This window comes from Symphalangus syndactylus, chromosome 4 (assembly GCF_028878055.3).
Source record: "Symphalangus syndactylus isolate Jambi chromosome 4, NHGRI_mSymSyn1-v2.1_pri, whole genome shotgun sequence".
Classification (NCBI taxonomy): domain Eukaryota; kingdom Metazoa; phylum Chordata; class Mammalia; order Primates; family Hylobatidae; genus Symphalangus; species Symphalangus syndactylus.
This window is the reverse complement of record NC_072426.2, coordinates 39,271,637-39,281,709: the sequence shown is the minus strand read 5'-3', so window position 1 is coordinate 39,281,709 and position 10,073 is coordinate 39,271,637. Positions and strand designations below refer to the sequence as shown.

The 10,073-nt window shown below is 34.9% G+C and overlaps 1 pseudogene; it reads right to left on the bottom strand.

The window, feature by feature from the left end:
- Positions 1-8,194: 8,194 nt before the first annotated feature.
- On the bottom strand, positions 8,195-9,535 carry LOC129480551 (annexin A2-like; annotated as a pseudogene).
- Positions 9,536-10,073: the final 538 nt, after the last annotated feature.

The window sequence follows — 10,073 nt, the reverse complement described above, 5'->3', positions numbered from 1 at the left end:
CAAAGAGGTATCAGGGAGACTTCTAGAACTTTTAGAACTCTGAAGACAACAAACTTTCCTGTCTAGTACAAAGCTCTAGTACGTCTTAAACAATTTCTTAAACATTTCTAAAGTAGATTTTTTTCCCTTCACTATTTCTATTTATGGTGTATTCCTCAAGAGCACAGCTAATAGGAAATAGTTACTTCATTCTTCAACCAGTTCCATCAAGGAAATGCCTATTTTGTAATGTCCCTGAAAATGTTTGCAGCCCAAATCCTTTCTTTCTTATCCTGTCCTGGTAAAAATTCAGAATAAAAAGGTATTCGGGGGTGGCTTGGAGCTACAATATGCTACAGGAAAGTTTTGTATGACTTAGAACAGGTACTCAATCAGGGAGAGGTAGTCTAGAATCAGTAGGAGGACCTGGGTGTTGCAAGGAAGTAGCTTTTACTGTTACAGTAAATATTGTATTTGAACTCACCTCAACATAGTTTCAATGTTCCCTATTTCTGAATGCTTGATGACGAAGAGAAGACTGTGTAAAATCTCCAAGGCTGGAGTTCATCTGTAGAAGCCTAAGCCATTGTACTCTATGACGCAGCTGCCAGAAAGAAACGCCAAAATAAGGAAGTGTGCTCTTTCTACAGGAGAAAAATATTCATGTTGGAAGATGTGCAAGCAAAGCGAAAGAAATTCTAGACAGCAAGCTCTGAGAGCAACTAAAGGCATCTGAGAAATAGTGTCATCTAGAGAACAGAAAAATACAGCATGAAAGCAGTAAGTAGAACTGTAAACCAATAAATATCAAGAGAGTGAATACATTGTGGGGTAGGCCCCAAGGAAGTACTATTCAGTAGGGATAATAAACAATCTATAGCTACATAAACAATATGGTGAAATATCACATACATGGAGCAGAAGTCATACAAAAAGTATTCATACATGTGATTCTTTTTAGATGAAGAACTAACAGGATGAAAATAATTTATACTAAAGATATTAGAAGAGTAGTTACTCTTGGGAACAAGTAGCATCAGGAAAGGGGCACAAGGGAATCCTCTAGAACACTGGTGACATTCTATTCCTTGAGCTGAGGGACAATTATACAAGGAGTTACATTTGTGATAGTTTATCGGTCTATATATCTATGATCTGAAGACTTTTCCTAGATAAAATTATTTGAAAGAATGTTATATTGAGCATATTAGTTATATATTTTTGCTTTGCGTTACAATTACTTTCAAGATTTTGTGTTTTGTTTGGTTTTGTTTTGCTTGTGTGGTTGCAGTGCATTCTCCAAGCAAACATATTATTTAAAGATATAGACAAATTAATCAATATTTTATTCTTGATTTCTCAGTTTTGTGTCATACTTGGAAGTTGTTTCCATCAAAGGTCATTATATACGAAATAAAAGGCTCCTATGTATTTTTCTAAAAAACTATAGAGCTTTTTCCTGTTTTGTTGTTTACACCTCTGATCCATCTGGAGGTTATTTTTGTAAGGAGTGAAGTATGTTTTATTGTCTTACTGGGATTATATTCTCTATTCATTTAACATGTAGAGTCTGCTTTTCAAATTTAACAATGATCAGCATTTAAGATAGATTTTCTTGTCAATATAGAGCTACATCATCTATTGCAGACACAGGTGAGACACAGTATGTATAGTATGATTCCATATTGCAACACCCAGCTGATTATTAGAAACATATTTTGCAATATACCTGAAATGTTAGCACAGAGTATCTCCAGGTTGTAGGTTGGCAGTAGAATCCATATACTTATCTTTATTTTCTGTTTTTCTCTATTTTCTAAATTATTTGTTTATGATTTAAGCATATAATCTTTTATTTTTAAAAAAGCACTTTTCTCCCCTTCTTCCAAACACAAATTGACCTCCTGTTCCTCTGGTGAAAAATATGAGGTTTTGTTTTGTTTTGTTTTGTTTTTTTAGTGCGGCCTTTAGAAAGTATTCTTTCTTAACTGGTCATAGAATACCTCTTCATCCAAGTTGAATTTTTCACATTGACCTGAATGCCCCATGACCTTCCATGTCTCTATAAGCTTCTACGCCTTTTTTCGAATGCTTTCTTTTTCTTTTTTCCCTATGTGAAGATTTTCCAGAGTTTTATAAACAGTTATTTGCTCTGTTTTATACACTCAAAAATTGTAACTTTAGATCACACATTAAGTTAAATCATATAATTTTTTCCTATACATGACTATCTCTTCCAGTAAAGTTAATTCCTGAGGCCAGGGCCTTCTATAATTTTCATTTGTATCCCCATCACTGTTCAAGTGATGCAAATGACCAAAGTTTGTTAAATGGATGAATTACATCAAGACACCAGTAATTTTGCTCTGATGTCTACAGTTTGAACCACGATGATGAGAAACAGGAGGTTAGTACCCAAATGACATCAAATAATAAAAAAGAATCTTTAAATTTTACTTAGCAGAGCTGGAGAGTCAAATTTATAAATATCACTGATATTTTTAGCCCCACCTAATTTTAGAGTACAAAGAAAATACTAAACCATGAGGGAACAGATGACAGCATTTATTATTAATTAACTAACTCACGTATTCGACAAATATAAAGTGAATATCTGACAGATTTTTTTAATATGAAAAACTTAAACTACTTGTCTTCAGTGTCTCATAATTTTCTAGATGTTCAGAAAATTGTAATTAGCCTGTAAAAAATTTTGATCAAAATATACTGTTTAACAATTGGATGACTAAAAGAAACAAATTTCAAGAACAGCCTGAGTTAGCTCACATGTTCCTATATTTTATAAAATAACTTTATGTCATGAACTTGTCATCAAACAAGAACAGCCTATGAAATGAATTATATCCTCTTCCCCAGTTCCTATTTATGTTCTAAAAGAACATGAATGTATTCTCTTTTTTCACACCATTGTATTCCCAGATCTATCAGAATTTCTGCTTCCTAGAAGTATATGATAAACACTTGTTAAATAAATGAAGAGTGAATGAATGAGCCATACTCTCCTCTTCAATTTTAGTATTTAAATGCAAATTCTGAAACTCTGTTCAAATTGATAGTGCACAACCACCAGAGAAGGAATGCAGGAGATTATAGAAAAAAATAGTATATTAGAAAATAAATAGAAATGAATGCTCATTATATATATTAAAGATAAAGTGCAACTCTGGAAAGTGGTTCACTTTTTACTTGGCTCTATAGTGTTCTTTTATATATGAGTTTAACTCATGGGTAAATTTTTCCTAATGTGAGATACATTTTAAACATGAAATACCATAATGACAAAGTTTGAATAAATTATTCTTACAAAGATTTTTGCTCTTTAATAGCCTGAAAGAATACCACAAAAGATTTGTGAGAGATATTTTCTTTTCACCTTCAGCTGAAGTATGTGGGTTGGGATATATGGGGTAGTGTGTTTATAAGAATTTGAAAATTACACAAAACGTAATTGACTTCTCAAGATCAACTCTTTAAAATCTCTTACATACACACAAGCAGAGAAACACACATTTTATTTTTATGTAAATGAATTTAAAATAAATTATCATTTATGAAATTACATGGATTAAATGTTTGACTCACCAACAATGTTCTTCAAAGGGAAAAGTCTACCTCAGAAGAATGTATGTGTCATAAAAGCAGCTTGTTTATTGACTTTAATGCGTTGTAATGATGTTTTTACTTTTATTTCCAGTATATACTATTACCAGAGTTAATATTGAATAATTATATTTTAATTTTAGCTCTTACAAAATAAAAACTGTTAAAATCTTACTTGTAAGTAGAGTATTCTACTGGCTAATATAAGTTTCCTATTTAGTGTTTTATTACAATGTATTATGTATGCATTCATATTTAATTTATTTGTTTAAGCCTATGACCGATATAGCCTAATATTCACTACTTGCTTAGAAACTGAATGTATCTTGGTGATTGCAGTCATAAGCACACTTGTATCAGACCTTCAGCTGGCCTGATAAATGGTCCAGTGTTTTTTTTCAAGTCAGCTGGGACACGTCAGGTGACAAATGATTTCCATTAGCTTCAGCAGAATGGAAACAAAACAGATCAATACAAATGATTTGCAGCAAGTTTAGTTCATAAATTTCCTTTTGCCCCTGTACATCATTTTAATATAGAAGCTTTTTCTTTTCATAGCAGAGAAAAAAGTCATTAGAGGATTGAAAATTCTAGTTACAGCAAACTGTCTCTGATTTAAGGTGAGACCATTTTAATGCACTATTAGTTTTATACAATGGCACATAACAATATTATTTTAAAATATGGCAAACAATAAAAATGTTAATGAGCAACGTTCCAGAAAATTAATTTTACCTGTAAGCTGTGTAACAACCATAAAATGCTGAGGTCTACAAAGCAAGCTTTTTGTTTCTATTTTAAGACCTTCATAGTTTGAATATTTTTCTTTAGTTCTATTTCTGAACCATTTTTGTTATAATTAGTTTTTGATCGGCAAAGTGTCTTCATTTCCTTGCTTCATGTTCTAAAGATGTGGTACTACCTTTCTGCATTATGTTTCAACGGTAGCTAATTATAGAAAAAGAAGGATGGGGAAAGAAGGAAGAAGAAGAGGATAAAAAAAATCAAACCACAAAAAGCAAATTAGGGTTATTTACCTTTTTCCTAAGTTATTCTGGTGTATATAGATTCTTACATAGTCATGGAGGAATTTGTAAAGACCCATAGAAACACACCCAGTGATTTCCCAGGGAGTCCTGGCAGTTAATAGAATTATTTATTTATGTGATTTTGTGGACCTATAAAGGCTGAGCGTAAAACTATCAGTCATGCTACATGTACCAGGAGCATCCACTCTGAACAAGTTCTGCTATACCCAAGGAAAATGTATGATGTAAGTGCCATTCGCTGCACCCATGGGGTCCTCTCACTACTGTAATAAGCAGATAGCTTTTACCTCAGTATAGAAATGGTAGTTCAAATTCATCACCACGAACTGTGAGAGAGAGAAAGGCTGGGACACATGGGGCGCTCTTCAGCTGACCATTGTTGCTGCATGAACAAGCGCAAGGGGACAGCTCCATAGCCTTTCTAACAAGTCAGTTAACCTTTCTCAAGATTATAATTTATAATTTAAATTTATAATTAAATTTATAATTTATATCATAGGCATACAGCAAGAGAAGAAGATTCAAGATGAAGATAGAAGGATAAACAAAAAAACAAACTTGCTTTATGACCCAAATAACTTGAAGGAGTTTCAGCTTTGTTTGGATGGTAGGGGAAGTGTACATGGGTGTGAGAATAGGACAGGGATACATTTATCCCCTCAAGAGCAGATTTTAAAGTTTCCAAAGTCACCCAACTTGTCTTAGTAGCATGAAATAATTTTTGTAGATTCGCAATTTGGTTCATAGAGAGTGCTCTGGTGCTGTATGAAAACTCGTGTTTGAAGCCTGACTCCATTCTTTATTCTCAGTAAGATCTCTAAAAATCATTTAAATAGTTCCTCATCAGACTACCGTTTGAAAATCAAGCAAAATAATATCCCCTCTGTCTAGATCCTAATGCCTATCAGCATCTGGTTTTCAAACTGCCCTAATGAGTCCAAAGTACGTATGAGTAGAGTACAACGTTAAAGAGCATGGAGTCTCCAGGCAGACTGCTTGGATTCAAATCCAGACTTGGCAAGTTACTAGCTTTGTGATTTTTGGCAAGTTGTTTAACCTCTGTGTGACTCAGTTTCTTCAACTGTGAAAGGGGGATGACAATCATTCCTACCTAATAGGATTGTGGTGAGGATTAAGGAAGTTAATATAGTAAAGTGCTCATAATTAGCACCTAAATCATGTCTTCCTATCTGTTTTAGCTATTATTACTACTACTACTACTACTACTACTACTATTATTATTATTATCATCATCGTTATTGGTGTGTGTTCAAGAATATCAAAAACAATTTGAAACAGGAGCTGAAGACTTGGAAGAAGGTAATAGAGGATTAGGAGTCTTATTTAAAAAATAAAAAAATAAAAAACCAGCAAACAACAACAAAAAAAGCTTTTACCTTCCAGGCACTCACTGAATTTTGTGACATATTGGAGAACTTTAGTTTGGTTCTCCTGGGAATCCAGCCATTATGTAAAATATCTGAATGCCAAGAGGGTGCTATGATGGAGAGGACTTGTGTAGCCTCGTTGGTCACCAGGTTAAGCTGAATTCCTTGGTGCACCCTAGCATTAATGGCCATGAGAACGAGCCATATTAGATGCATATTTAATTCCAAATATCAGATGACTGGCCCAGCTGACAACGACTACAACCATGTGAGACACTTCAAGCTGCCCAGCTAAAGCTTTCTTGAATTCCAAACATGTAACATCATGAGCAAAATCAAAGAGTTCATTGTTTGATGGTGTTACGTTTTGAGGATTTTTATCATGCAGTAATAGCAACCAGAACAGCATCAGTTCTGTTCTCTGCTCCTACCTTCTTTCAAAGAACCCAACTTTTTAGTCTTTTAGTTTTCCTGCCTCCTACCTACCTTTGTGGCCCTCCAGCTAAGCTCTTTGCCTGGAATCATAGTCCATTACCTTGTAATGAGCATTTGCATGTTCCATGAAGAAATGTAACTAGCTATTAGTTCATCTTTCCAAGTTATATGACTCTGGAATCTTCGTCTCTCATATTATTCCTGTATTACTTTTGTATTGCCTTGAAATAACTTTTGTATTGTTCTGCTTTGTTTTAAATGTTATTTGGCTTTTCCACTTGTAGAAACATTGGACTACAGCAAGCTATTCTTTCTTAGTCAGAAGCAAAGTTATTATTTGCCTTAATAATGAAGATTGGATTCTAAAATCATTATTGACTCAATTCCTTAATTGTACGCAAGGAACTAGAACTTGACTCATATTAAAATTCAAAAGATTTTATATTAACCATAAATTATTCAGAAGTCTTCTACTTCTTAAACCTAGTGTACTTCAATAACATTCCTTCTGAACACAACCCATCTTCTTCAAAATTTCTTACTCTAAAACTAACAACAAGCCATTCATCACCATCAAGACATCCTCTGAGTCTTCTTTTACTTGGATTCAGCTGATGTTCTTTAGAAAGGGAACACTTACTTTCCTGTGGAGCCAGCATTCCATGAGTGACCACCACCCAAAGGACTCCCTTGCCAGAATTCTTAATTCATCGGCTCTTTTCTGTAAATCCTCAACCTGGATTCAGTCACATATTTCCATTTGCTCTTCCAAATGGAATTTACAGTTAATTGGAGAAATACAACAACACGTGAATTGGTGCTAATGCAGACTTACAGTTCTAGGAGCCTGTGATGACAGAAGTGGACCTTTAGTACTCTGCCAGTTTTTTAATATTATATATTCTATATAATGCTGGAGGTTCTAGATAGTGAAGTAAGTCAGGTGAAAAAAGAGATATACATATTTAAAAGGAATAAGTAAAATTTCACTTTTGTAAAATAATATGATTGTGCATAAAATCCATAAAAAGAAATGCATAAAAAGAACACTTATGTAATTTTCAAATTTGCATAACTTTTTATAAGGTAATGAGCAAGAGTAAACAGACATATATTGTATTAGTCTATTGCAATAATTAACAATTAACAACTACATATTAAAATGCAATTTAAATGTTATTAAAATATAAGAGATCTACAAATAAATCAAACAAATATAACAAACAACCTATTTGGACAAACTATAAAATATCACTAGAGAAATTTAAAAATATCTAAATTAATAAAGTATTATGTTATCATCAGGATTATAAGATTCATTTGTAACAATGACAATTTTACCCATATTGATTATAGTTCAAAATTATAATAAATTTGTAAATCCTAGCCAAGCTTATTTAATTTACTTTTGAACATTGAAAGGATAGAATTTGTCAAGGTTTTCTTGAAGAGTAACAATGTGGCATGACTTGTTCTACAGATACAATTTTGTAATATAAAGTTACAATATTTAGTATACATACAATCATTTTAGTAAATTGTAATGAGAAAATTAGATACACTTATTTGGAAAAAAAAAGACTCAAATGTGAGTCATGTCAATATAGAATAAAATACAAAAAGCAAAATACTAAAGGACCCAAAAGTTAATATAGATAAATATATTCATAACTTCAAGGTATATAAACATTTTCCTTTTTTTGTTTCTGAAGTACGAATTCAGTTTATTCATCTGTTTATGACACAGTACGCAGGAGGCAAAGTGTTTCACATCATAGACTTCACTTTCAACTCCTTGGAATGTACATTTCTTTGGCTTACAGGAGAGACTAGACAGGAAAGCCAGGCTGTGCTTATGCAACTAAAATGAGGTTGGGGGCAATGCTAACATCATCCTCACAGGGACAGCCACAGGGAATGTTAGTCGCAAGCTGGTTTTCCAGACCTGTTAGCTGGAAGCATGGGGAGCACTATTTCTGGAAGCTCAAGCTATGTTGGGCTTTAGTCATCTCCACCACACAGGTACAGCAGCGCTTTCTGGGTAGTCGCCCTTAGTGTCTTGCTGGATGTAATAGTATGGGGACTTGCCGTACTTTCTCTTGAATTCAGACCTAATTTTCAACATGTCCACTTCACTGCGGGAGATGATGATTCTGATTAGGACCTTATCTCAAGTCCCCTTGCCCTTCATGGAGTAGTACAGCCAATCAGCAAAATACAGGGGCTTGTTCTGAATGCACTGGACCAGGTTCAGGAAAGCATTTTCCAGGTCTCCTTTAACCTCTTTCTTGATGCTCTCTCTTGATGGGCTGTAGCTCTTGTACCTGTCAAATACTTTCTGGAGGTGGGACATGCTCTGCTCGGTCATGATGCTGATCCACTTGGGAACATCAGTTCTTTTCCTCTTCACTCCAGCGTCATAGAAATCCCAGGCATCTTAGTCAATCAGTTCATAATCAATGACAGAGCCATCCTCTGGTCTTCTAACCTTTGCCAGGGCAAACATCAGCTTGCGGAAGTCTCCATATGTGTCCGAAATAATGTCCTTCTCCAGATCAGTTTTGTATATTTCTTTGTAGATTCTGTTAATTTCCTGGAGCTCCTGGTTGGTTGTTGAGCGGATGATCTCAACCAGAGAGTCCTCCTCGGTTCCCAGCTCCTTCATGGAAGGTTTTAGCTCAGCAGCATCATACTGAGCAGGTGTCTTCAATAGGCCCAAAATGACTGTCTCCAGGTGGCTAATAAGGCTGACTTCAGCGCTGATGCAAGTTCCTTTTTGGTCCTTCTCTGCTAGGCAAAGGTAATATCCTGTCTCTGAGCATTCCTGCTGTTGGCCAAAATGTTGACAATGGTGAACTCACCCACACCTTTTGTGCCCATGGTCCTTTCAATGTTCAAAGCATCCCCCTCAGCATCAAAGTCGGTTTAGGCTTTCACTGACCCATATGCACTTGAGGGTGTAGAGTGATCACCCTCCAAGCTGAGCTTGCACAGGATTTCATAAATAGTATACATTTTGAAGGAAGCTGGGCCGGGCGCTGAGAGCTGAGAGCATCCCCAGAAGCTGAGCCAAAAATTTTCAACAGAATACAAAAAGCACTGATCGTTGTTTATTTTTTATTTTTATTATTACTATCATTATTATTGTCTTTTAGACTTTCACTCTTGTTGCCCAGGCTGGAGTGGAATGGCATGATCTCGGCTCACTGCAAACTCTGCCTCCCGGGTTCAAGTGATTCTCCTGCCTCAGCCTCCTGAGTAGCTGGGACTACAGACGCCGGCCACCATGCCCAGCTAATTTTTTGTGTTTCTAGTAGAGATGGAGTTTCACCATGTTGGCCAGGCTGGTCTCGAACTCCTGACCTCAAGTGGTCCACCCACCTTGGCCTCCCAAAGCGTTGGATGACAGGCGTGAGCCACTGCACCTGGCCTGATCATAAATTTTAAATGTAAGTTTTGGTCATAAAGATTTGATCATAAAAAAAGTTAAAGTCTGAGACTATGTTTGAAAATTCTAAATAAAAGACACATAATCAGAAAAATCTAAAGAATTACAAATCAATTAGAAAAATATAAACAAACAAAAAAGGGTAAAAAATGT